Consider the following 26,012-nt stretch of genomic DNA (forward strand, 5'->3'; position numbering starts at 1 on the left):
TGTGCGCTGTCTGTCCTGCGTGCTGCACAACAACATTCAATATTTAGTATTTACTGCTGTTTTCACTTAGCTAGATTAATGCGATGGTGTTGTGTATAGTATGTTGCATTGTTTTGTTTTGTTTTTTGCTTGTTTTCTATTCTTTTTCTCTCAACAGGTGATCCCGGAGATATTTTTTCTTCCCCCCTTTCTCAGTGTCCCTCTCCCCTTCTGTTTTTCTTTTCCTTCCTCTTTCTTTCTCCCTCTCCTATCCCTCACTCATGTCTGTCCCGTCTGTAACAACTGAAAATAAAATAAATAATAAAAACAAAGGTCGATCAAATGGACCAATACGGCAATGCCATGATGATCCATTTGGCAAAATAAATCCATTGGGTATCCTTGTTGGTCTTCAGACAACAATTCTGACGGCTAAAGAACCAAATGGGACAGGCGGAAAAAAAAAAAAAAAAAAAAAAAAAAAAAAAAAAAAAAAAAAAGAAGAAGACATTCTAAAGCACTTACCCACAAGATATAATGAGCCTCTGTCTTCAATAAACATGTGTTACACGATACCTGCTCCGAAATCTTCTGTCTTATTAGGGCAAAACTCAAATATAGCATCAGGCTTATGTTGATACTAAAGTCAAATGCTACATACCTAGCAGGCTTATTGTATTTTAATGGACTTTGATCTACGCCTGACACCTTCTTCATTTGTCAAAGAGTATCAGCTGGGCTGTGGATCATAAACCAAGGTGAGTGCTGGGTAACATTCCAGTTGTTGGCTGAACACAAAGAAGCATCCTTGTGCTTGTGTTCAAATGTACAACACTGTATTGTACAGTTTAATTTAATCCTTTAAGCATTTTGGTTGCACTTTTATTTTCATGTTAGTGTATAACAGTTTTAATGTAATAATCTGATGTGTAGTGTTTTACCGGTGTTTTGTCATTTTTAGTTACATGTGAAAACCTAAGGTCAGTGGAGTGATTTTTTTAACCATGTGGTAGAGTTATACTTTGTATGATGCGTTATTTAGATTGCAGAATGAGGATGTGTGTGTGTGTGTGGGGGGGGGGGGGGGTTGATGCCATTAATTGCAAAGCCTGGAACTCAATTACTAAAGAATGTATTATTATTTCATTAAGAGAAGTATTTGTTTATTAAACTCTTTTAATAATGCTGTGTTGTTATGCAGCTTTTACATTTTTAATATTGTCTTTTAATCTTTCAGTGCATGCTGATAATAAGTGGTACTCAAATATAGCTGCAAGGAGCACTGACTGTGACCTTTTTTGATGACAAAGAGTTTTGTTGTTGGCGTGGTTTTTCTTTGTTAAAATTAGGTCTGAGATTTTGACTTGGCAGTACCCATCTTGCGGTAGGGCTCTGGTATTAGCTCGTGAGAAGGTGACAAGTGTGAGAGTGCCTGGGTGTGACTGTTAAGCTGTCTCCAACAGTTACACTTGTTACTCACACTTGATATTTTGGAGGCTAATGGCTTCATGCAGATGAAATTGTCCATCATTGTTATGCAAATGAATCGACTATTCCTGATTTTTTTGAAAAAGAAATTGAATTACAATTTATTTTTTTCTTAAGTGCAAGGTCTGGTTATTAAAGCAGTAGTAGTTTGGGATGCACTCATTTCCTGGCAGTGTTAATGACTTCCACATGAGTGGTAGTCACTGGCATCTTATATGCCTCGAGTTGCAAAGGTGCAAACATGTTGATCATGTTACCGGCTTCTCTGTCATCATCACCATCATGATCATCTTCTTGTCTCTTAACATTACACTGCTTCACCAGCTTTCACCGAGAGCCTGCATTTACCTAAAAATAATTTATTCTTGTATTCTTTTATTTTAGTCTTTTTTTATTATTATTATACAAAATGTTTTATTCAGGTCACAGGGTGATGCTTGAATCTGTACCAGCTTGCATTGGACAGAAGACGGGAAAACCGGGGACAGTCCCTTGGAACTATCTTAAAACATGGTATGACATGTTTTCAGATTTTTCTATATGCTATTCAGCTTTCATACTGATTATTTATTCCATGCATTGTTCTGAGAAATTTGGTAGAATTTCCAGTCTTGCTTTTTTATGTGAACTCTAATTGTAATAGATTGTAAAGATATGTCACTGGTTTACTGTGATTTTTGAATATAGGGAATTGATCTAGGTCACCTTGAACTGAACTTTAAGCATATTTAAATGAATACTGGGGAACATATGGATTGAAATGAAACCTGTATGTCCATCAGACAAGTATAATTTAAGAGTTCACTGATGTAGTGCACCCAGTATAAACTCTACTATGTATCCCAAAAGCACCAGCTGCCTCTCCTGTCAAGCTTAAACACCCATGCTGTTTTCCATAGTTCTCAGCAGAACCTTTAATGAAACCTTTCCTGTCTTTTTTCTGACCACAGCCAAGGTTGTTTTCCACAGGCAGTAATGTGATCCTCACAAATCAAAGGATACATGTAAACTTGATTGAGTAAGACATATTTAATAACTACTTATCACAAAATCCCATTGCCATGTGAGTTTTCCCCCTAAAGGTTTAAAGGTAATTAATAAAAGCAATGAACTAATGCTGTTTTTTAATTATCTACACAAGAATGTGGCCGAAGGAGAAGAGAAAAAAAGGAAGACATGGAGAGATGGAACAACAACTCATGAAGTGCTAACTGACAAAGCTGGAAGAGTAAGAGAGACCACAGGTGCAAAACTACTTTTTTCACGTTTTAAAAAGGATATAGTAAAAAAATAGTAATACACACAAAAAAGGAAACAATCCACATGAATGTTATTTGCAGATTTTCCCATATTAGAAAAAACCTTGGCACAGTGGAATAGATTTACAGGAATGATGTAAACATGACATTGTAGCAAAAAACTGAATTATGTGTATGCAAAGACTCATCTACCTGTAGAAAATAGAATTGATTAGTATTAAAAATACATCAACGTGAAAAGATGTTTAATTATTACGTTTTATACAACATTTATACACCTGAATTACATATACAAGATTTAGCTACACTGGCGTATTACTGTCAGCACTAAACATTTCTAGTTGGTTGCACCTAGACAGAATTTTATCTAAGCTATCTTCCAGTTTATACAGCTTTCCAGATTGTGGGTTAAGCCCTGCATTTCAAGCACTTGAATCTGATGCTCATCTCTTTTGCAACTGTACTAAAGGAGTTAATTTACAAAGTAACAAATCATAATCAACAGCCACATGATTACATTTCCTCCATGCTTACTATCATTGCTCTCTGTTTTATAGTTGTGTGCGTTACTGCAAAGTCAGACCAGTTATGTTTTTTGTTATTTTTTGTCAAATATACAACGGTGGAACATCAAATTAAACTTGGCCAAACTTTCAAATGATGAAATCTGATCAATTCCTGTTAGCCAAAAACTCAAGCGTCAAAGAGCTTGAAACGTTCTGCTTCTTGTAGGTTTTTTTTACTCTTGGATCTGTATGTATGTGAAGGGAGTGGAAGCTTGTCCTACGAGGATGACTTTTTCACCTGGACCTTCTCGTTGTTAAAATCAGCAGAAAGTTGGTTTAAAGTAGGATGGCAGCCTTTAAGGGAGAGGAGATACAATGTTTGTTTCAGAAGAACTAGGGAGCTAAATATTACCTAAATAAGAATGATTTCAAACTCCAAACCATCCAAAACTTATCGGGCTAAAGTGAGTGTAATAGTCCTATAAAAGTCCTTTTAAATAAAATGTAATTAGTCAGGAAAAAATGTTATGCACTTTGTAATGAATGAGGATGTGGGAGCAGCTGCATTTATCCATTACAGAATGAGAGAGAACAGGCAGATCTGTTGGCCTTAGAGCTTGATGAGAGTTCACACTGTGACATATCTGCCATAATTTTGCCCATCAAAAACAAATATGCAAATTAATCCTAGCCAAAAATTGATAGTGGAATTTGTATTAAGCAGACTGGACTCACTGCTACCTCCTACCTCCACCTCTCTCTCTCTCTTTGAGCTGCTCAATTCACATCACAGCGTCATCTGCAAACATGGACAAGCTTGGCTTTTTTGGAAGGGTTACCAGAAGAAAGCCTCACCTCTGTAAAAAAAAAAAAAAAAAAAAAAAAAAAAGATTTTGCAATGTTGAATATGAACAAATCAGAACACTTTAGGAAAAATGTCTAAACGTATAGAGAAAAATTCAGTCATCAGTTTCACAGCTAAAGCTTGGTCAAAATAGCTCTGGCTTTTGGACAGACGGCTAAAGGCAGTAGATACATTCAGCACAGCTCTGACGTGATAAGCAAAATGATACTGAAGAGCATCCTTCAAGGGCAATAATCCCAAGCACACAAGTAAACTTGTGACAGAATTACTGAAAAGAAGTTGTAATGGTCCAGTCAAAGTCTAGAAGCAATGTTCTGAAGAGTGGACCCTACAGTGATGCAAAAGACTTATAAAGACATCGTTACACATTCAAAACCTTTTACTAACAACCCTAAGAGCAGAAAAGGTGTGCCCCATCTGTTATTTATAGGAGGGTTGTATATATTTCATGATTCTAAAAAGGAAATCATACACACTGCAGTCAGCACCAAAACATCTTTGCATCATCCATCTGTCTGCAATATCAGTAACAAATGGCATGTGGTACACAAGGAAATGTAAACACTGGTAGTCCAATTAACAAAACATGTGACGCTCTATTTTTTTTTTTTTTTGGTATTTAACTTACCTGAACTTTCCAAAAGGCAACTAAGAAAGGTTCAGCATCAGTCCAAGTAAGCTATAAATCAGCCTTAATCTCTCCTTTCCTCACTCTCTGTCTGCTCTACTGATTTGACCTTTTTGTCACTTAACAATAAATGAACACACAGAAGCAAAATTGTCAGTCTGCTGCCAAAAACCTGCAGAGATATCTCATTTATCACACACAGGGGAATATTTTCCTCATTAGCAGTTCAAAAATAACTCGGCCTCCTTGAAGCCAAGATAGATTGTTTACCAAAGGCGAACAGGTGCTCTGCCATGTGAACAAGTTGTTCACTTGTTGTCATTAAGACAAATATTCACTGTTGATTACTTGGTGCTTTTTCTATCTATAAAGCAATGGAGCGGATGCAGTTGAACGCTTAAAAACAAAACAACAAAAAAATTGGGATTTCCCGACCTCCTGCCCTCCTCTTGTTTGTTAATACCATGTTTCACCCTGTTCACAGCACTGGCTGGTCCAGTACAGTGTTGGGTAAGTTACTTTAAAAAAGTAATTAATTACTAATTACTTAGTCAATATTGTAGTTAAAATACTTATCTAATTACTGTGTCAGAAAAGTAACTTAATTACTAAATAAGTAATTTAACTAAATACTTCTTAAAATCCCTATAAACATTGAGTGGGCAAACAATAGAAATTAAACTCTTTAAATAATAAATAAGTTTTTTTTAAAGACGGAGTCTACAGTAGGCAGCGGTAGCATCTCTTACACAATGTAGCCTGCAATTATTTTTTTAAGCTCACCTTCAGACGCTTTCTGTGCTGCTGAAGTAAAATCAAGTTTTGCCTGCTTAGCAGGAGTTGCCGCGATGTTATCCATGGATGATGAACAAGAATCACTCAGAAGTGTTCGTCTATGCTCTCGTGTCAGGCGCTTCAGTAGATTACTCGTGCTATTAACAGCAGTCAATAGTTTGACGTGAAATGACGTGCACCTGCACAGTTCAACAGTGTATGGTATGGTAGTGTATGGTATTTTTCTCAGAGTACCATCAGTGTTTGTAGCATCAGAGCCTCAAACACAAACTACAATCAGTGCTAAGCATGCACTAAGCAAACTCGCTGCGCAGAATAGAAACGATAAGAGACTTGCAAAGATCTCTATTTACCATGAAAGAACTTAACACAATTGAACGTGATGTGTTTGTGACCTAGTTACTGTACTAACAGTCAGAAATACAGAGCTTAGGTGTCCTCTTTCTTTATAGAGCAGGGGTGTCAAACTCAAATACACAGTGGGCCAAAATTCACAACTGGAACAAAGTCGTGGGCTAACGTTAATTCCTCCAGATATAAGAATTAATCTTTTCTTATGGACTCAAACATGTTTTGCTGAAAAACTGAATATGGAACAAGTAAAGTTTAATACTAAACAATATATATATTAGCTGTATAATACCAGTAGGCCAGCTCTAATAGTAATTTGGTATGGCTTCGCGGGCCAAATGTAATTAGGCTGTGGGCCAAATTTGGCCCGTGGGCCAGAGTTTGACACCTATGTTATAGAGGAAGCACATCATGATAATGGACCATAAAGTGATCTCAAATTAGCTTCTGCTTAATGCTTGGGCCTTTGCTTAAGAGATGTTTGAAACAATTTCTCTGCCAAAAATGTGTTTTAATGGTGTGGCTCTTCCCTGTGCTGATAATGTAATCTGTCATATGTGCACAAAGACTGTCATTAGTTATTTTTCTACATTTTTTATGAATTCATAAAAGCCTGTAGAAATGCAGCATACATGAATTCATTCTTCCTTTCAGGTTTAGGTATGATAATGCATAAACAACCCCTTCAGTTATTTACAGGTTGCTTTTTTGTGAGGAATTGTTGAGTTGTTTGTTTTTCTGTTTTGGAGGATAGACTGACATGATGAGCTTAGGAAGCAATCTGCTATCATTCAGAAGCGCAGTGACCTAAGAATGAGGTGATAAATGGTGGCCAGAGATTTCAGTATAAAAGAAGCACCCCCAACCTCCATGAAAGCTCTCTAATGATAGGCTGCCAACAGAAGTGAGTCCTCGCTCAGATTTTTTTTCATTATTGAGTCAGTTAAGTGCCCTAAAATATTAATTGAATTTTACTTTTTTATTTTGACAGCGAGCGTTCAACAAGTCGACCCACACATGGAGCGTTTTGGCCCAGCAGCCATATATCTCCAGAAACCTGAAAAGGAGAGAATAGAGGCTCAAAACACTCCCTTTGATGCCAAAAACGGCTTATTTTGTGTCTGAGCCCACTGACATGTATTTAAAGGGGAGAATTGTGAAGAAGGAGGGTAGCAAACTCACAGTTGAAATTCAGGGTGGGAAGGTATGTACATGTTTTGATGCATATTCAATAATCTGGGTATGGAAATCCCAGAAAGCTGATCCTAAACTCCGTGGGAATTGTTTGTACTGTACACTTTTAGCAGGCAGTAAATTAGACATGTGAAACATCTGAATACGTTTTGCTCAAATTCTTCACTGTTTTGTTGTGTGCAGACTCTCACCGTGAAAGAAGATGAAGTCTTCCCAATGAACCCTCCAAAGTTCGATAAGTTTTAGGACACAGTTGTTATCACCCACCTCAGTGAGCCTGCTGTGCTATATAACCTCAAAGAGCGCTATGGAGCATGGATGATCTACGTACGACCCGTTTAAAATGAAACACAAAACTTTAGTTTGTGGAGAGACATGTATGTTTGCTGAAGGCTGAATAATTATGACCACCCCTGCCTTACATGCTGACAAGATTTCTGAAGGTGCCTAGAGGTTTTTGTCAGTGATATATCAGCAGCCACCTGGATTTAAATGTCTGGATGTGGATACACCACAAATCAGACTTCTGGCACATACAACCCCTCACTCACACCTGCTAACATGTCGGTTGCTTCAGAGATGCCAGAAATGCAATTTGTTATGGCCAGACCCATTTGTCCCTTCAAAGTCTTTATACCTGCTCATTTCTCCAACCACCTACAAGTGACAGTGAGAACCATCTGTAACCCTGGTAAGATTTACAGCAATCAGAAGTACAGGGTTCTTTGAATGCATCGTAGTTCTTGTTTGATAGTTTAATTTCCGGGCATGCCCTGAAGGCATCATCTGCAGCTCGGTGCGCGTGAAGGTGTGGTGTAGGGGAACAAAGACGGCAAGGAAAAACTCCATGCTGCCGCGGAGCACGGTTTTCCAGTTGAAAGAGAGAAAAAAAAGAGGTTCAATTAACATTTGTGAGAGAGCTGTCGTTAGCGGTGAACCACAGACGGGTACCTACCTCGAAGGAGTCGGAGTGTTTCTTCGAACTTTTTGAACTATTCTGACTGTTTTTTTTTTGAGGTACAGTTCCATGTGTGCCAAGTGAGGAGCTGGTATCGTGGGTCTAAGACACTGTTGCTGCTGTGGAGGCCTTCTGTGTGTCAGGACGCCAACACGTGGATGCCTGCCGTACCAGGAGGGCGGTAGGGAAAAAAACAAAGGGAAGCCCACCTGAGAGATACTTTATCATTTTCTTTTGCTACTTTTTCCCCGCCTGAGATTCAGGTCGTTTTCAGTTCTTAACCCAGGGCAGTGGGTAACTGAATAAACTGACACCATAAGGAACTGGACACTCACATGCTATTTTCTTTTCTTTTTTCCTTTTCTTGGGGTGTTGAAATATTGTGTTTCTTGTCTTAAATCTATTTTGATTGTTCAATTATTTTTGTTATGCATTTGAGATGGTTACTGCATTTAAAGGTATCCCTACATTGAGGATGAGCAAAGGGAACTGATCCAAGGAAAATATATATAAAGCAAACTTTGTTTCACAAACCTGTGGTTGTGCGTGTTATGTGGGTTGGAAGTCTTATTGCTCTTACAGAGTTGCTACTGCCAATCTCCTTCCCAAACCTAGATTCGGATATTGTAGACATTGCACTTGGGCGAGCAGTATAGATCATCTCTTTATAGATAGAGGGACACACGTCCAGGTTACATAAAAAGTGGCGAGCCAGCCAGGAGATTGGTTAATAGTAGCTTTCTGATCTTCCACCCCACACTACGCACGTTTGAGATTTTGACATTTGTTCCACTGAGTCAGTTATGGATATTTGCAACCGTTTTGAGGTTAATGGTCAGAACTCCCTGTATGTAACAGGTATAGGACCAGAATACACAGATGAGGAAATAACTGCTGTGTTCAAAGTTAATGGAGACATTTCTAAATTAGTCAGGATCCCTGACGAATCAGGACAACCAGAGGGTAGAGCCCTGATCCAATATGCATCTGACAGGTCTATCTCTAGAATCGACCCCATTACCTTGGGTACCGTACCAAGTCCAAAGGACCCCGCTGTGATGTGGTTTGCGAGGACCATTAGAGATGTTTGTCAGGAAGTGGTGGGGAGGGAGATAGCTCGCAGATACCTGGACGAACTAAAGTCTGTCGCAGACAGTGGCAGGAAAGGTTTCTTGAATGTGCTTCAGGAGGAACTGCATGGGAACCAGGGCACATCACATGACGTACACAGTAATGCTACACTGCCCCATGCAGCTCAAGATGCTAACACACCTAATAATGATCAAAATGAGCCTGCGGAGCCCACACATATTTATAGTGCATCTGCTAGTTTACCAACGAGCCCAGTCCACATCAGTGAGGATGTTTTTAACCCCCCCCAGATCCAGAAAGTGATTGTGGAGCATGTCATCCGAAGTGAGTCCACCACTTCACCATCCCCACAAATAAGGTTGCGCACCTTCTCTGGGCGGATGCCAAGGCCAAACGGTGAGGTGGACTACGAAACATGGCGCACCCAAGTTGATCTTCTCCTTAACGATCCTTCCTTGAATGATGCTCACAAGGTGAGAAGGATTCTTGAGAGCTTGCTGAGTCCAGCAGCTGATGTTGTGAAGCCTCTTGGCATCTCTTTACCACCAAGTGTCTACATCACTCAACTTGACTCTGCTTTTGGTGTTGTGGAGGATGGAGGGGAGTTGTTTGCGGCATTTCTTGGCTCTAACCAAGATAGTGGAGAGAAGCCATCAGCATACTTGAACAGGCTCCATAGCCTCCTCACAAGAGCAATTTCTAGAGGGGGAGCCTCAGCTGAAAATTCCAATGATCATTTGCTCAGACAGTTTTGTAGGGGCTGTTGGGATCAGAGCATCATCATCGGCTTACAGTTAGAGTGCAAAAAGGGAAATCCACCAACATTTCCCGAATTCCTCCTCATGCTGAGAACTGAGGAAGACCGCCGTTCCACAAAGCTTGATAGGATGAAAAAGCATTTAGGTGCTTCGAAAGCTAACATGTATGCCCACCATATTTTTGATATGCCCTCTTATGACTGTGAGCCTGTCCCACTGCCTAACACAAAGCCGAATGAGACATCAAAGCTTGAAAAGAAGGTAAATGAGCTAACTAAACAGCTGGAAAAGCTAAACAAAAGGCCACCGAGCCTCACTCATGATAGTAATCCTCCCCTAGTGGTAAAAGCAAAGCGAGATGAAACCTCTAACATTGAGAACAAGATAGCTGAACTGACAAAGCAAGTTGAAAAACTAGCACAAAATCAGAGAGAGAGTACTCAAAAGACCGACTGCTTTGCAATCAGTAGTAGTAACATGAAGAGAGGCCTTAAGGTGCCTGGAATGCCGAGGCCGTGGTTTTGTTTTAAGTGTGGGGAAGACAACCACATTGCTGCTCATTGCTCCAATGAACCCAACCCCACACTGGTTCGCAAGAAAAATGCAGAACTCCGGGAGAGGCAGGATAAGTTTTTAGCTCAGCAGGCTGCTTCCCCATTCACTTTAAACTAGTAGCAGCTCCTGTTGTGGGACATCCAGGAGCTGCAGTTGATGATAACCCCTGTCCCAACAGATCAGTTGATGGTGCTGGAACACAAAAGAAAGTTATAACCCACACAATGACTGAAACCCACCGTTGCACAGAGCGATCTATACCTGCAGGGCTTGTAGGTCCTCGTTGTGCGGCTTCTGTCCTTCTTGAGGGTGTACAGTGTGAGTCCATAATGGACACCGGCTCACAAGTTACAACAGTGTCCGAGTGTTTCCATAAGAACCATCTGTCTCACTTACCTATACATCCAATTCATGCCCTTCTTGAAATCGAAGGAGCAGGTGGACAGCAGGTCCCCTATCTTGGTTACATAGAAGCACGTGTCACTTTCCCGCTGTCCGTTCCTGGCAGGAAAGAGGAGCTAGTCGTGTTAGCACTTGTGGTGCCAGAGTGTCAGTTCAACAGCAGGACCCCCCTGTTGATTGGTACCAATGTGTTATTACGACTCTATGAACAAGTACTTGAACAGGATGGTCCAGAGGTTGTTTGCAAACTCTTCTCTAGGGATTTTGCAGTGATTTTCCAGCATATTGCCCAGATCCACGACCTCAACAACCATGCTCACCCTGTCAGGTTACATGGTGGAAACTCCATCACCATCCCTGCAAAACAAAAGTGCTGCATCACAGGTGATGTCAGGTTGAAAAGGAACAGTCAGACCACATTTGTGCTTGAACCCAATGAACATCACAGGTTGCCAGGTGGCGTGTTCCTTGAAGCTGCTCTGATGGAGATTCCATTTAAGTCTAGCTGCAAGGTCCCGGTCGTCCTGCGTAATCTTAGTGACCATGATGTTACGCTGCAGCCAAAATGCATCATTGCTCAAATATGTGCAGCTCAGCAGGTCACATCGCTTGGACCAGTGAAAGGTGACTCTCATCACAATAAGCCTGACAGTGACAACCTCGAGTTCAATCTTGATGATTCACCAATATCTGAACAATGGAAAGATCGTATCATCACCAAGCTTAGATCTGTTCCAGAAGTCTTTGCTGTGGATGACCTGTCATATGGTCACACCACTGCAGTGAAACATCACATCAGGCTACATGACGAGACTCCTTTTAAGGAGAGGCCAAGGCCTATTCATCCCAGTGACAGGGAGGCAGTCAAGGAGCATCTTAAGGAACTGCTTGATGCAGGAATCATTAAAGAGTCACAGAGCCCTTTTGCATCCCCAGTGGTCTTGGTCCGGAAAAAGAATGGTTCTATCAGGTTATGCATCGACTACAGGAAGCTAAATGCTCGAACCATCAGAGATGCATACGCTCTTCCAAACATTGAGGAGACCTTTGCTGCCCTTAGCGGTGCTAAATGGTTCTCCGTCATGGACCTTAAATCTGGTTATTACCAGGTTGAGATGGCCAAAGAAGACAAGCCTAAAACCGCTTTCACGTGTCCCCTCGGCTTCTTTGAATTCAATCGCATGCCTCAGGGTGTCACGAACGCACCAAGCACATTTCAGCGCCTTATGGAAAGGTGTGTCGGTGACTTGCATCTCAGTGAGGTATTGGTGTTTCTGGACGACTTGATTGTCTTTTCAGACACATTGGAAGAACATGAAGCACGACTCATGAAGGTGCTGAACCGTCTTAAAGATTTCGGTCTAAAGCTTTCTCCGGAAAAATGTCACTTCTTTAAGGCGTCAGTGAAGTATCTTGGTCATGTCGTGGATGCACGAGGAGTTCATACTGACCCTGACAAGATATCCGCCTTGAGAGACTGGCCTCGTCCTTCAAATAGGAAAGAGCTTAAATGTTTCTTAGGCTTCGCTGGGTATTATCGGCGGTTTGTCGAAGGATATTCCCAGATAGCCAAACCTCTTAATAGCCTGACAGCAGGCTACTATCCACCAAAGAAAAGGGGCAAAGTGTACAAGAGGGAGCGCTTCACGCCTCTTGTGAGCCCTAATGCACCGCTCGGTGAGGACTGGACTTCCGAGTGTGAGAATGCATTCAGAACTCTGATCAAGAAATTGACGTCTGCGCCCATCCTTGCTTTTGCGAATCCACAACTACCATATGTTGTACATACTGACGCTTGTCGCAATGGATTGGGGGCAGCGCTCTATCAAGAGCAGGAGGGGAAGCTCAGAGTTGTCGCGTATGCCAGCCGAGGTCTTTCCAAGAGCGAGAGAAACTATCCCACGCACAAACTCGAATTCTTGGCCTTAAAATGGGCCGTTTGTGAAAAGTTCAGTGATTTCCTTTATGGGTCAAGTTTCACTGTGCTTACCGACAACAACCCCCTCACATACGTCTTGACATCTGCGAAGTTAGATGCTGCTGGTCATCGCTGGTTAGCCGCTCTTTCTACTTACCAGTTTACCATCAAGTACAGAGCAGGGCAGGCCAACCGCGATGCAGATGGGTTATCCCGGCGGCCTCAAGGTCCTCCTCTTGAGGATGAAGCTTTCACTAAAGAAAGAGAGAGAATAGAGGACATGAAAAAACGGTTCATGGAAGCAGGAGATGACATGGATCATGAGGTGTTCTCTGCATTATGTCAACGTCATCTTGTGATGGTTAGAGATGAACGTCACCCTCATTCAGAGCGGCCTGTCATTGCAGAGTCTCTTGTTGTCGACCCTTCTGTAGTGCCTGATGTTTTCGGTGAGGACACTTTACCATCCATGGCTAACTCTGACTGGTGTAATGCTCAAAATAATGATCCGTCTCTCTCACGTGTCATCACCTTTGTGAGGAGAGCTGTAAAACCCAGTTTCAGAGAGACAAATCTTGAACATCCCGATGTCAAACTTCTTCTCAGGGAGTGGAAAAAACTTGAACTCAGGGATGGTGTCCTGTACAGGAAGTGGTCTGAGCGAGGTGAACTGGTGTATCAGTTGGTCTTACCCGAACAGTTCAGAGAGAGGGCACTGCAAGGAGTGCATGATGATGTTGGCCATCTCGGTTCTGAGCGTGCACTTCAACTTGCTCGTGCCAGGTTCTACTGGCCGAGAATGGCCAGAGATATCGAGGAGAAGTGCAAAAAGTGCGAACGCTGTTTCAGGAGGAAGGCTGTGCCTCAGAGGGCCGCGCCTTTGGAAAACATTTCTGCTACTTATCCGCTTGAACTTCTTTGTATGGATTATCTATCCCTTGAGCCAGATGATAGCGACACGAGAAACATTTTAGTCATCACCGACCACTTTACAAAATTTGCTGTGGCGGTGCCAACTAGGGATCAGAAAGCCAGAACTGTTGCGAAGGCTTTATGGGAGAACTTTATTGTTCACTACGGGTTCCCCAGTCGTCTGCTCAGCGACCAGGGCAGGGACTTTGAGTCTAAGACGATCAGAGAACTCTGCACACTGATAGGAGCAGACAAAGTCCGTACCACCCCGTACCATCCCCGGGGAAACCCAGTGGAACGGTTTAACCGGACCCTCCTTGGTATGCTAGGGACCCTGGAAGAGAGAGACAAATATCATTGGAGAGATTTTGTCAAACCTCTGGTCCACGCATACAATTGCACGAGAAACAGTACAACAGGCTATTCGCCTTACGAACTAATGTTTGGTAGGCAGCCCAGACTGCCAGTTGATCTTGTCCTGGGAATCCAACCTGATATGGCAAGTCACAAGACCCACTCAGAGTATGTCAAGGGCCTTCGTCAACGCCTACAGGAGAGCTACTCATTAGCTGCTAAAAATGCCAAGAAGATGGGAGAGAAGAACAAGGCTAGGTTTGACAGGGAGGTCAGGGCAGCTGAACTCTTAGAAGGGGATAGGATCTTAGTGAGAAACGTGAATATCAGGGGGAAACACAAACTGGCAGATCGGTGGGAACAGAAAATCCATGTTGTTGTCAGACGGATTAGCAACAGTCCTGTTTATGTAGTCAAACCTGAGGCAGGGGAGGGGCCACACCGTACGTTGCATAGAGACCTTCTTTTGCCGTGCGGGTTCCTACCTGTAACTGAGATCAGAGAGCAAAGTTCTTCCACTGACGCATCGAGAAAAATGAGACTGAGGGGCAAAACAACAAAAGGCGTGCAAGGGGACACTGATTGTCAGGAGGACGAGTCGTATAGTGATGAAGATGAACTGTATCCTAATACATGGGTGCCAGAAATCATCACGAAGAATCCTTTCCTGCAGAGGGAAGGAGGCTTCAATGAGCCTCAGCCAGTTTCCAGGGTATTAAACCCAGACACCCCTTCTTTTGTGCCCCAAAGTTCCGCACACTTACCTGAAAGACCTACTCACGAGCTTCAACCAGGAACTCCTCTTGTTAGCTCTGAGAATAGTGGTTCAGTTACACATCCTACTTCACACTGTAGGACTCCGGACCATATTGTGATTGATATTCCTGAACCTGATATAACACAAATCTCACCTGATGAAGAGAACACAGATCTCATCACCACAGACCCTGTAGTTGCAGACACTGACAATGTAGTATCTGAGAGTCAAGAGTCCGAGAACACAAGTGTCAGGCGTTCAGCTAGGGAGAGACGTCCTCCTCGGAAACTCACCTACGATGAGCTGGGGGAGCCTTTAACCTTGGCCATCAGTTCATTCTTTCAGGCTTTAGGGGCTGCTATTTCACACGTGTCTGTACCTGTGGGGGCAGGTATGCATGCTGGGACTCATGCAGTCTAGAGGGGGAGAATGTAACCCTGGTAAGATTTACAGCAATCAGAAGTACAGGGTTCTTTGAATGCATCGTAGTTCTTGTTTGATAGTTTAATTTCCGGGCATGCCCTGAAGGCATCATCTGCAGCTCGGTGCGCGTGAAGGTGTGGTGTAGGGGAACAAAGACGGCAAGGAAAAACTCCATGCTGCCGCGGAGCACGGTTTTCCAGTTGAAAGAGAGAAAAAAAAGAGGTTCAATTAACATTTGTGAGAGAGCTGTCGTTAGCGGTGAACCACAGACGGGTACCTACCTCGAAGGAGTCGGAGTGTTTCTTCGAACTTTTTGAACTATTCTGACTGGTTTTTTTTTGAGGTACAGTTCCATGTGTGCCAAGTGAGGAGCTGGTATCGTGGGTCTAAGACACTGTTGCTGCTGTGGAGGCCTTCTGTGTGTCAGGACGCCAACACGTGGATGCCTGCCGTACCAGGAGGGCGGTAGGGAAAAAAACAAAGGGAAGCCCACCTGAGAGATACTTTATCATTTTCTTTTGCTACTTTTTCCCCGCCTGAGATTCAGGTCGTTTTCAGTTCTTAACCCAGGGCAGTGGGTAACTGAATAAACTGACACCATAAGGAACTGGACACTCACATGCTATTTTCTTTTCTTTTTTCCTTTTCTTGGGGTGTTGAAATATTGTGTTTCTTGTCTTAAATCTATTTTGATTGTTCAATTATTTTTGTTATGCATTTGAGATGGTTACTGCATTTAAAGGTATCCCTACATTGAGGATGAGCAAAGGGAACTGATCCAAGGAAAATATATATAAAGCAAACTTTGTTTCACAAACCTGTGGTTGTGCGTGTTATGTGGGTTGGAAGTCTTATTGCTCTTACAGAGTTGCTACTGCCAATCTCCTTCCCAAACCTAGATTCAGATATTGTAGACATTGCACTTGGGCGAGCAGTATAGATCATCTCTTTATAGATAGAGGGACACACGTCCAGGTTACACATCCACTATATTCCACTTTGATGTGTACCATTGTTATGAGATCTGTTTTATGTATTTGACGTGTAGGTCTTCATAATGTTTGGGCTTCTTTTATTTCTTGTCATTTATATGATCTTGTGCTTCTCAAACAGACCTACTCTGGCCTGTTCTGCGTCACTGTGAACCCCTGCCAGTGGCTCCTGGTGTATGATGCAATGGTTGTTGCAAGATACAGGGGAAAGAAGAGGATTGAGGCTCCACCCCACATCTTCTCCATCTCTGATAATGCCTATCAGTTCATGCTCCAAGGTAATAAACCCTTTGATCAGCAACTCCATTAAAGTAACGACCCATAAAATGTCTATGTTTTATATTTTACATAATGTCTTGTGTACTTCCCCTTTATTGGTGATGGTGCCTATAAATACATATGAATTTATAATGATTTAATGTGGCAGCTTATAATAAATGAATTCAATAACACAATTTGTATTAAATTACATTTTTTCACAGATTGTGAGAATCAGTCAATCATGATTACTTACGTTTTAATGAAAGATATCTGTTTTGGACTGAAACAACTCTAAGTGATCTAACTGATCATTTCTGCACTGTATTATGTCAGATTTACACCATTGCATGTGTGTTTCATTTTCCAGCAGAGAATCTGGTGCAGAAAAGACTGTCAACACTAACGTGTCATCCAACACTTTGCAACAGTCGCAGTGTCTGCAGCGAAATGTAAACGAAATGTAAATAGAAACTCAAAATGTGAAAATGCAAGTTAAGTGATGTGATATGATGCAGAAATGTGTGATACACTTGCCAATTTAAAATGATAAACACAAACGTGTTGGATAACATCATTTTAGGGGGTCGCTGGAGGATGAAATCATTGCAGCCAACCTACTTCTGGAGGCTTATGGTAATACTAAAACAGTTAGGAATGATAACTCATCTCTGTATTCGCTGTGGGCTGATAGTCTTTTTTTCCACTTCATTGCTATAAAATATTAAGGTTAATAGCTAAACTGAGAAGAAAACCCTGTTGTCTTTGTGTGTTTCTGGCTGTAAAATCAGGAATTGAAAAATGTAACCTTCTCATTTCTTACTGCTGAATTTCTTTTAACCAAGAGTACAGATTGGCAATGAAATGGTGGTCCAAGGTCAAACTGTGCCACAGGGAATTAAAAAGTAGTCTATGAGCAAACAGTAATTTATATATTTTAAAAAAATCCTCTTCTGTAGTATAATCAGAACCCGAACTCTTATTTCTTAGGTTCATAATAGAGTGATGGCTCTGTCCAAGGCTGTCTATGAGAAAATGTTCTTGTGGATGGTTGTGAGACTCAATGACATCCTGGATACAAAGCAGCCAAGATTTTTTTCATATCTGTCCTGGACATCACTGGGTTTGAAATCTTTGATGTAAGTATGCAGAACTAACACTGCATAGTCTTACGTTCATGTTGCTAAATGTAGTAAAGCAGGTAAAGTACAAACGTCATTTCTTCATACTGTACAGAACAGCAACACACAAACTTTTTCCCCTTTTCAGTTAAACAGCCTGGAACAGCTGTGGATTAACTTCACTAATGAAAAACTGCAACAGTTTTTCAACCATCATGTTTGTCCTGGAGCAAGAAGAGTACAAGAAAGAGGGCATTGAATGGGAGTTCACTGACTTTGGTATGGACTTGGCTGCCTGCATTGAGCATATTAAGAAGGTGAGCCGTGTGCTGTCCATTTGCATAGAAAACAATAGAAAACAACTTTCAATTGTTTTGTTTTTTTACTGCTTGTTTCATCATGGCAGCCGATGGGTATCTTCTCCATCCTTGAAGAGGAGTGCATGTTCTCCAAGGCAACAGACATGACCTTCAAGAGCAAACTCTATGACCAGCATGTTGGCAAAAGTGCCAAGTTTTTATATAAACTCGTGTATCTACAAAATTTAAGGTATGCGGAAAGACTATTGCATTTATTGTTTCGCATTATTTACATATCGGTTTGCAAAATGCACTTTACAGGTGCAAAAGGTGGGAAAAAAGGCTGCCCACATAGCAGACAGGTCTGGCCTGGATCTGGTGTCAAGCCGGCACTGGTGGGTGACTTCTGGCATGGTACGTGGTATGTCATCCAGATATGGGCCAGGCCTGGCATAGATGACACTGTTTATGTGATGGCATGCCACATCTGGCCCGATTGTGGTTTGGGTTATGTGGCCCAGGCTCATAGACAACAGGTCTGGCCTGGATCCGGCATCAAGCTGGCACTTCTGACTGACTGGTGTGTTGGCAGGGTGTATGTCAACCAGATGTGGGCCAGGTCTGGCAATGATGACACTATTTATGTTCCTATTTTCCCATTTTAGGTAGAAGACCCAACTGCCATGTTGCAATACTATACGGCTATGGTAGTGGTTTGATCCCTCTTTCAGCATGTCAAGAGTGTGAATGTGTATGAATGTAGTTAGGAAGCACTCAGTTCAGAGAAGATGTGTGAATGTGGCATGTCGTATAGAGCACTTTAGGTAATCCGGGAGAGTAGAAAAGTGCTATCTAAGAATCACTGTCTGAACAGAGTTACGTCATGTTACTTTTGCACTATTATGTTCCGGCACATGTTGTTATTACATGGCTTGATTAAGGTACACATTAGGCTGACATCTGGGGCCAGAGCTGAAACTGTTCTGGGCCAGCACAGGACCACCAGTGTGTCTGCAACTGGCCTTGTGCTCTGGCAAACCAGATCTGGGCCACCAAAGGGCCGTCATTCTTTGCGGTATGTGGGCCAGATCTGGGCCATACCAATTTTGCTATGTGGGTGGTGGCAAGAAGAAGGGCAGTTCCTTCCAGACAGTGTCGGCTCTTTTCAGGGTAATATTCATTTTCTTAAATACTCAAATGAAGAACTTTAAGGAGCATGCACCCACATTTTGTGTGCTGCTTAATTCCCAATGAAACTAAAACACCAGGTAGGTCCCTGGTTTAATATCACTGCAGGTAGAGACTTTGATTAATGTACAGAAAGTACTTCTGCTCTAAATAATTAAGGGACAATTTTATTTTTCATTAGTCTGTGAAAGCTAAGTATTTTGGTGTGATTGCCATAAAAAGTCGCTATTTCCTAGTTACATAGTTCAGTCCAGCAGGCTCTGAATGCTGGAACAATCACAAAATCCAACTTTTTTTCTTTTCAAAGTATCAAAATAGATCATATTTGATATAATAATGGAAACATTTTAAATAAGTTTTTGCTTAACCTTGACTGTCAAGCTCTTAATGTTTGTGCAGCTTCCCCGCTTGAAAGGGATTGATGCATCTACCACAGGTGTTTAACTGGATTTCACTCAATGACCAGGCAGATCTTTTGTTTCCCTTTTTTCTTTAATCTTCATTTCGGCCATAGTCAGCCACAGGTGAAAAACCTTTAAATACAAATTACGTTTGTTATCACACATCTGCGAACATTAACCAATCCAAACCTTTTTTAACAGTAGCAGTGCATAAGCTTTGTAGCACAATATTTACTTGAGTATTTTTAAATGCTCAAATTATGTAATTCACTCTAACGACTGAACACAAGATTAAAAGATATTGCTTTTTCAAAAGTGCTAAATCAAATGGCTAATCTGCATTAGAACTTAAACAGCAAACAATAGTATTTATGACCATTTTTTCTTGCATTTAACCATATGCAAGCATTAACAGTCTTCCATATGCAGACCAACAACAAACAATGGTGCCGCTCATAAACATTAGTTCCAGCCTGTCACTTTTACTTTTTTGTCTCAGGACTCTCCACCTCCTAAACTCAGTTTGACTTTACATTGACTGAACCCAAAAATGTAATGAAAAATGTTGACGATGTCATGGGTAATGTACAACAGCTGACTGTAACTCCTTCAGTTTTATGGTAGATAAAAGCATCTTGTTAGGCTACCACATGGTAAATGCAGGATTTGTCAGAGCTTCTGCATTATTCTGAATCATTCTTACTCTTAGTCACGTAGTTTAAGGTCTTTAATAGACAACAAAGCTGTGTGTCAGAGTGCCGGAGGCCTCTAGGGACATGTTATTGAACAGGAAGATGCTGAACTTAATGTTCTCGCAAAATGTAATTTTTTGAGTTAAGAAAAGATTGCAGTGCAGTTTTCTTTTTTTAAAATCTGTGAGACAGCAGTAACTTTTTCCTATTCAGTTTGAGCATTGAAAGAAAAATGTCCTGTACTTTGTCTCCACAGAGAATCCATTTACACCATCCAGTACAACATCCGTGCATTCATGAATGTCAAAACCTGGCCGTGGATGAAGCTGTACTTTAGAATAAGGCCACTTCTCGGGAGTGCAGAGGCAGAGAAAGAGATGGCACAAATGAAAGAGGACTTTGAAAAGACCAAGGAGGACCCAGCAAAGGCTCTGGCTAAGAGGAAAAAACTGGAGGAAAAGATTGTTTCTCTCGTACAGGAGAAGAATGACTTGCAGATCCAAATTCAGAGAGTATGTTAAAGAGAACTGGAGCCTCCATTTTTCTGTAACTTGATTTTTTACAGCTGACTGTATCATTTCCTTTTTGCATTTACAGAAGGGTGAAGCCCTCGCTGATGCAGAGGAAAGGTGTGAGGGGCTCATTAAAGCAAAAATCCAACTCAGGGTCAAACTTAAAGAGACAGCCGAGGACTGGAGGATGAGGAGGAAATGAACGCTGAGCTGACTGACAAGAAGAGGAAGTTGGAGGACGAGTGCTCTGAGCTGAAGAAGAATATTGATGACTTAGAGCTGACCCTGGCCAAAGTGGAAAAGGAGAAACATGCCACTGAGAACAAGGTTTGTGCCTCATTTCAGTTGTTTAGTGGAAGCTGCATGCTATAATGATTTTATTCACTCTCACAGAGGAACTGGCTGCTCAAGATGAGTCCATTGCCAAGTTGACCAAAAAAAAGAAAGCCCTCCAAGAGGCCCATCAGTTGACCCTCGATGACCTGCAGGCAGAGGAAAACAAAGTTAACAGCCCGACGAAGGCCAAGACCAAGCTGGAGCAGCAAGTGGACGATGTGAGTTTCTATATTTGTTTGAATTATCACAAGTGCAGCAAGTTTTTATATATTGAAGCTGGCACTAATTACTGTGTGCGTGAATGCACAAGATTGAAGGTACACTGGAGCAAGAAAGGAAGCTCCGTATGGATCTTGAGTGAGCTGAAAGAAACCTCGAGGGAGATCTGAACCTGGTCCGCGAAACCGTCATGGATCTTCCATGAAAGGCGGCAAGAAGCAGCTCCAGAGACTAGAGGTGAGGGTTTGTTTGCTGCAGAAAAAATGTGTTTTATTGTCTTTTTTTTTTTTTACTTTACTGTAGTTCCTCAGTAAAGTGAGATCATTTAAGAAACTACTTTGATAAAAGTTGTAGAAGTGGTACCCCAAACACATTTAAAACTAAAGGTGGGCTCTGTTTATTTCACTGAACTGTTTTGTGTAGGAAAAAAGTTCATAAAATGTTATAAAATATCACTTTTTTTTACCATAAAAAACATCTGGGCTTGTGGCTGGAAAGGTTCGGGGGCTGGAGGTGGAGGTTTAGGTGGAGCAGAAACGTGGATCTGTGGCTGTAGAGGGTGTCCGCAAGAATGAACCTAAAGTGAAGGAGCTGACTTATCAGGTAGGATGCAACAAAACAGAAATGCTTTTTCTGGCATAAAATCCCAAAATTTTTAATTAACTAAGGAAGTGATGAGTGATCATCACATATCGTTTTATAAGTTGTGCTGCCAAGAACAAGCTGGGTGTAGAATATGCATTACACCCCTAGAGGGCAATAATCTCCATTATATGAAGAGTCTGTGGCTCCAACAGTAGTTGACAAATTGATGTGATAAAGAGTACACCACCGCTGAAACTAAACTCTCTGGTTGCAACTATAAATACACACAGTTATGTGTTTATATCTATGCTAATTGTGTGAAATTGCTAGAGCTGTTCAACAGATTTTCACTTTGAAAAACTGAGGAGATCAGGAACCCCTGCATGTGCAGCTGCATGTGCAGCTGCATATGCAGATGGGTTGATGTTTGGTGCATATTTGTTTGTTGTTGTCCCTCGTGTGCGTCTGAAGTGGATTCACTGTGGAAGATGAGCGTGTTGTGTGCTCTGAAGTTGTTTTGAAGACGTTCATGAATCAGATAGAGAAGAAGTAGGTCTCTGTAGTTTCAGACAGACTCTGTTGTCTCTAGGCTGAGTAGGACAAGAAGAGTATTACCCGACTTCAAGATCTTGTGGACAAGCTGCAGCTGTCTGTCTGAGAAAGCTGTGAGTGTGAAATATTCAACACATGCAAAGCAGATAGTCATGACAAAGTAACACCTTTACTTCTGACCCTGTTGACAGCAGTGGACTTACAGTAGGAAGCAGAATTATTTTATGATGGTTCACAGAAAGTTGACTCTGTTCATCTGGAATGTTTCTCCCACTAAAAACTCCACAAACGTCCAGATAAACAGATTTAACTTCCTTACCTGGATTACTGAGCGTGCATCAAGAGATTTAATGAAAGTTATTTTTTACTGATGAGTGACATCATTACCTTAACTTCTACTTTTCAGGAGGAGCAAGCCAACACTCACCTGGCCAGGAACAGGAAGGTTCAGCATGAGCTTGAGGAAGCTCAGGAGCGCGCTGACATCGCAGAGTCGCAGGTCAACAAGCTGAAAGCAAAGAGCTGTGAAATTGTCAGCGTAAAATAATTTTGTTAATTCTGTTTTATTGTCATGATAAAGGTACTCTGCAAAGGTGGTGGATCTATTAACAGAACCATTTGACATTAGTTTGTTGCTCTCTCTTTTGTGTTGAAGGTCAAGGAGACATGAATGAACCGCAGTCTGGATGAAATCACACAATATGAGCTTTTTTGTCTGATGTACCAACTACGTGACAAGAAATAAACACACAAGCAGTTGAATATCTTTTATGTCGTGTGCCTTAAATAATGCTTAACTCAAAAGAAGTAGACATGAAGCTAGTTATTCAGAGACATTATGGTCATCAAAGTTAAACAGATATTTTTTTTAAATATTTGTAGGAGTGCTCGAGAAATTTCTGAAAATGTGTCAGGATTTAAAGGTGTACTTACACTTGGTGCACCTCTGCACAAGTTAAACAATACATATAAACTGTAGCTTGCCTCCACCAGTGTGTGAATGTGAGAGTGAATGAATAGTGGAATTGTACAGCGCTTTGAGGGCCCCGAAAAGCGCTATATAAAATGCAATCCATTATTATTATTATTATTATTATTATATAGAACCTAATAACAGTGAACTGAAATGCTCTTTTATGTGTGTGGTGGTCTAAATGTGGGCTGCACAGCTTCATCACTCGCAATAACCTGGTTGTCAACTGTCGCCTGTTATCACATAGACGTTCTTTAGGTTATGATAACTGTAAATCTGTTCCCTGTGGTGATAATGTTACTGACAGTGTAGTGACCTTACAGTTTTTCTATGTGCTCCAGCACATATGTTGCACCATGCCACGGCGTCGTGTAATGAAAATAGACCCATTAGTGACCCACAACCTACAGCAACACTCCTACTCATGCTTAAACCCGAGCAGTGTCTTGGCATTTACCGTCACTACATCTCAAATTATTGCTTTTTATTTTAATAAAAAGAAAATCATGGAAAACCCAATAGAAACCTGAAGTATTCTGGAAAGCTAGTAAAGTACAGGAAAGCTAAAGTAATATTGTAATATTTTATTAAAGCACAGTGAAGAAAAACAAGATCAATTACATATTTAATGTCAATGTTACTGCAGGTGTCTGATTTTAAATATCTTTGTTTTGACGTGAATCTCAGACATCCTCCTTTGGGAAAGGAGCCTTTTGGGAAGTGGTTTTATGAACATTGAATAGTGACTCCACTGGTAATGGGAAACGACCTGAGATTAATATTAGATAGGCTTAGATTGAACTGAAATCAGCCTGGAGTCATAAAGCTGAATAAAATAAGATAATCAGACTAAAACTAGTTGAGAAACTAGAAATGATAAGTTGAGCAAAACTAATTGATTATATTGTCTTTTTTAAATTAATAGTCCAATTAGTCTTCCTTTAAATGTGTTTATTTATCTGATATCACCTCATATCTCTTAGCTTCTTCTGTTAGAAGCTAATACATTTTCATTTCTGCTGCTGAAAACCTTCAAAAGCAACTATAGAAAAAATTACTTTTCTTTGCATTTTCTATTTAAATCTGGACTCACATTTTAATACCATTTCAGTAAGCGCTCTTTCGTCCTTCGGGAGGCTCAGGCCACCAAGGAGGCAGTTGTTTCATATCAAAGGTCGTTCCACAATAAGACTTGAAGCTGTAACAAATGGCTGAGCTCTGAGAGCATTGCTGAGGAGACAGCTATATTTGTGTTTCTTCCAAATAAGCACACCCAGGAGCACAAGAGGTCGAGTATCACATTTCTATTGAATATTTAGGCCTATTTTGTCGAGTGTCAAGTCCTCAATATTTGGCTCCTAATGCCCTCTTCCCTTCTTTGCTTCTTCAGTGTCATCTTTCAACAAGGAAAGAATGCAAACTACTACACGTCGTATAACACGATCCTCTCCTTGTCCCATATGGGGAACAAATACTGGACTTAAGAGAAGGTCAAGCTACAAGCCGCTCCTTGTCTTCAGTTCATCTGTCAGGGCACGCAGCACAACAAGACCATTTTAAGAAAAGGTTTAAAAATAAATCCATGCCCTCGAGACAACGCAAGTGCTTGCCCTGAGAAACCTAGAGACACAAATCTAATCACCTGTTACCCGTGGATCAGACGATGGAAAGTTTATTGTCCTGAAGACAAATGCACCGTGACACGTTAGGAAGTACAATGTCAAGGTCTTCAAAGGCGCATAGCGATGGCACGAGAGGAACTAGAAACGGTGATGTACTGCTGTCAAAGACGTTCCTTCAGACACAGACAGTTAACTTGTCAACAGCAGTGGCTCGGCCTTAAGACAAAGCTGTCTGCCTTTGAATGGTTGACTTTGAGCTGCAGGATAAAGCGAGATGAGAGGGTTGCATCTGAACCCCCGTTGACTCAGTACAGTGTCAAAAATCCAGCAATGCAATCTGATATGGAGAAAAACAGTCAGTGAAAGTGAAGATGCTACACAAAATGGGGCGCTAAAATGAGAGTGTAAAATACAAATGATGGGCCAAGTGTGTGTGTGTGTGTGTGTGTGTGTGTGTGTCCTCAGTGCCCTCAAACACACTGCAAACGATCCCATGTAAACCTGTACATATATACCAGTTGGTCCCCTTGGTATCTTGCATTCATGTCTGGTTCTACTGTGTTTTTCCCTGTTTTTAAAATTAAAGCATACAAAAGAAGCAGTCAGGGCAGAGTGTGGGGCTTCTTTGCCTTTATTGATGAGGAAGACCTCAGCGTAGATTCAGTACCAGGCCACTGCATTAGCCTTATGGCCCGTGAGTTAACAAGCACCCCAACAAAAGCAGGCAGCTGACATATCTTCTATCTTTTTGATGTTGCTCCACTCATAACATGAGATTTCATGTCAGTCTCTAGAAAGCTCAAGCCCACTGACACATCTCTCATCAGATTATCATACCTAGAGTAATCATAGCTACACAAAATATTACATCTGAGCCTCTGCAAAACAAAATATTGGACACTGGGTAGCTTCATGAGTGTGCTGTGACCCTTACGTATTGGTTAGAAATGTTGAAGTTAAGCCTCAGAGTGTGTTAAAGGTCTGTCAGTAGGGAATTAGTAGAAACCTGACACTGTTTCCCCTCCTTAACCCTCTCAAGGCAGGCGTTGCCGATTTGCAACAGTTAAA

At 41.3% G+C, this 26,012-nt stretch overlaps 1 pseudogene across 1 annotated transcript; it reads left to right on the forward strand.

Annotated features, from left to right (window-relative positions):
• Positions 1-1,838: 1,838 nt before the first annotated feature.
• Positions 1,839-23,448, forward strand: LOC146518425 (uncharacterized; annotated as a pseudogene). The gene is made up of 11 exons (XR_014873983.1): positions 1,839-1,980; positions 2,418-2,711; positions 6,626-6,775; positions 6,863-7,075; positions 16,308-17,080; positions 17,435-17,882; positions 17,972-18,114; positions 20,402-20,657; positions 20,743-21,211; positions 21,304-21,449; positions 21,711-23,448. The product of XR_014873983.1 is annotated as an uncharacterized LOC146518425 (transcript).
• Positions 23,449-26,012: the final 2,564 nt, after the last annotated feature.

This window comes from Neolamprologus multifasciatus, chromosome 5 (assembly GCF_963576455.1).
Source record: "Neolamprologus multifasciatus chromosome 5, fNeoMul1.2, whole genome shotgun sequence".
Taxonomy (NCBI): domain Eukaryota; kingdom Metazoa; phylum Chordata; class Actinopteri; order Cichliformes; family Cichlidae; genus Neolamprologus; species Neolamprologus multifasciatus.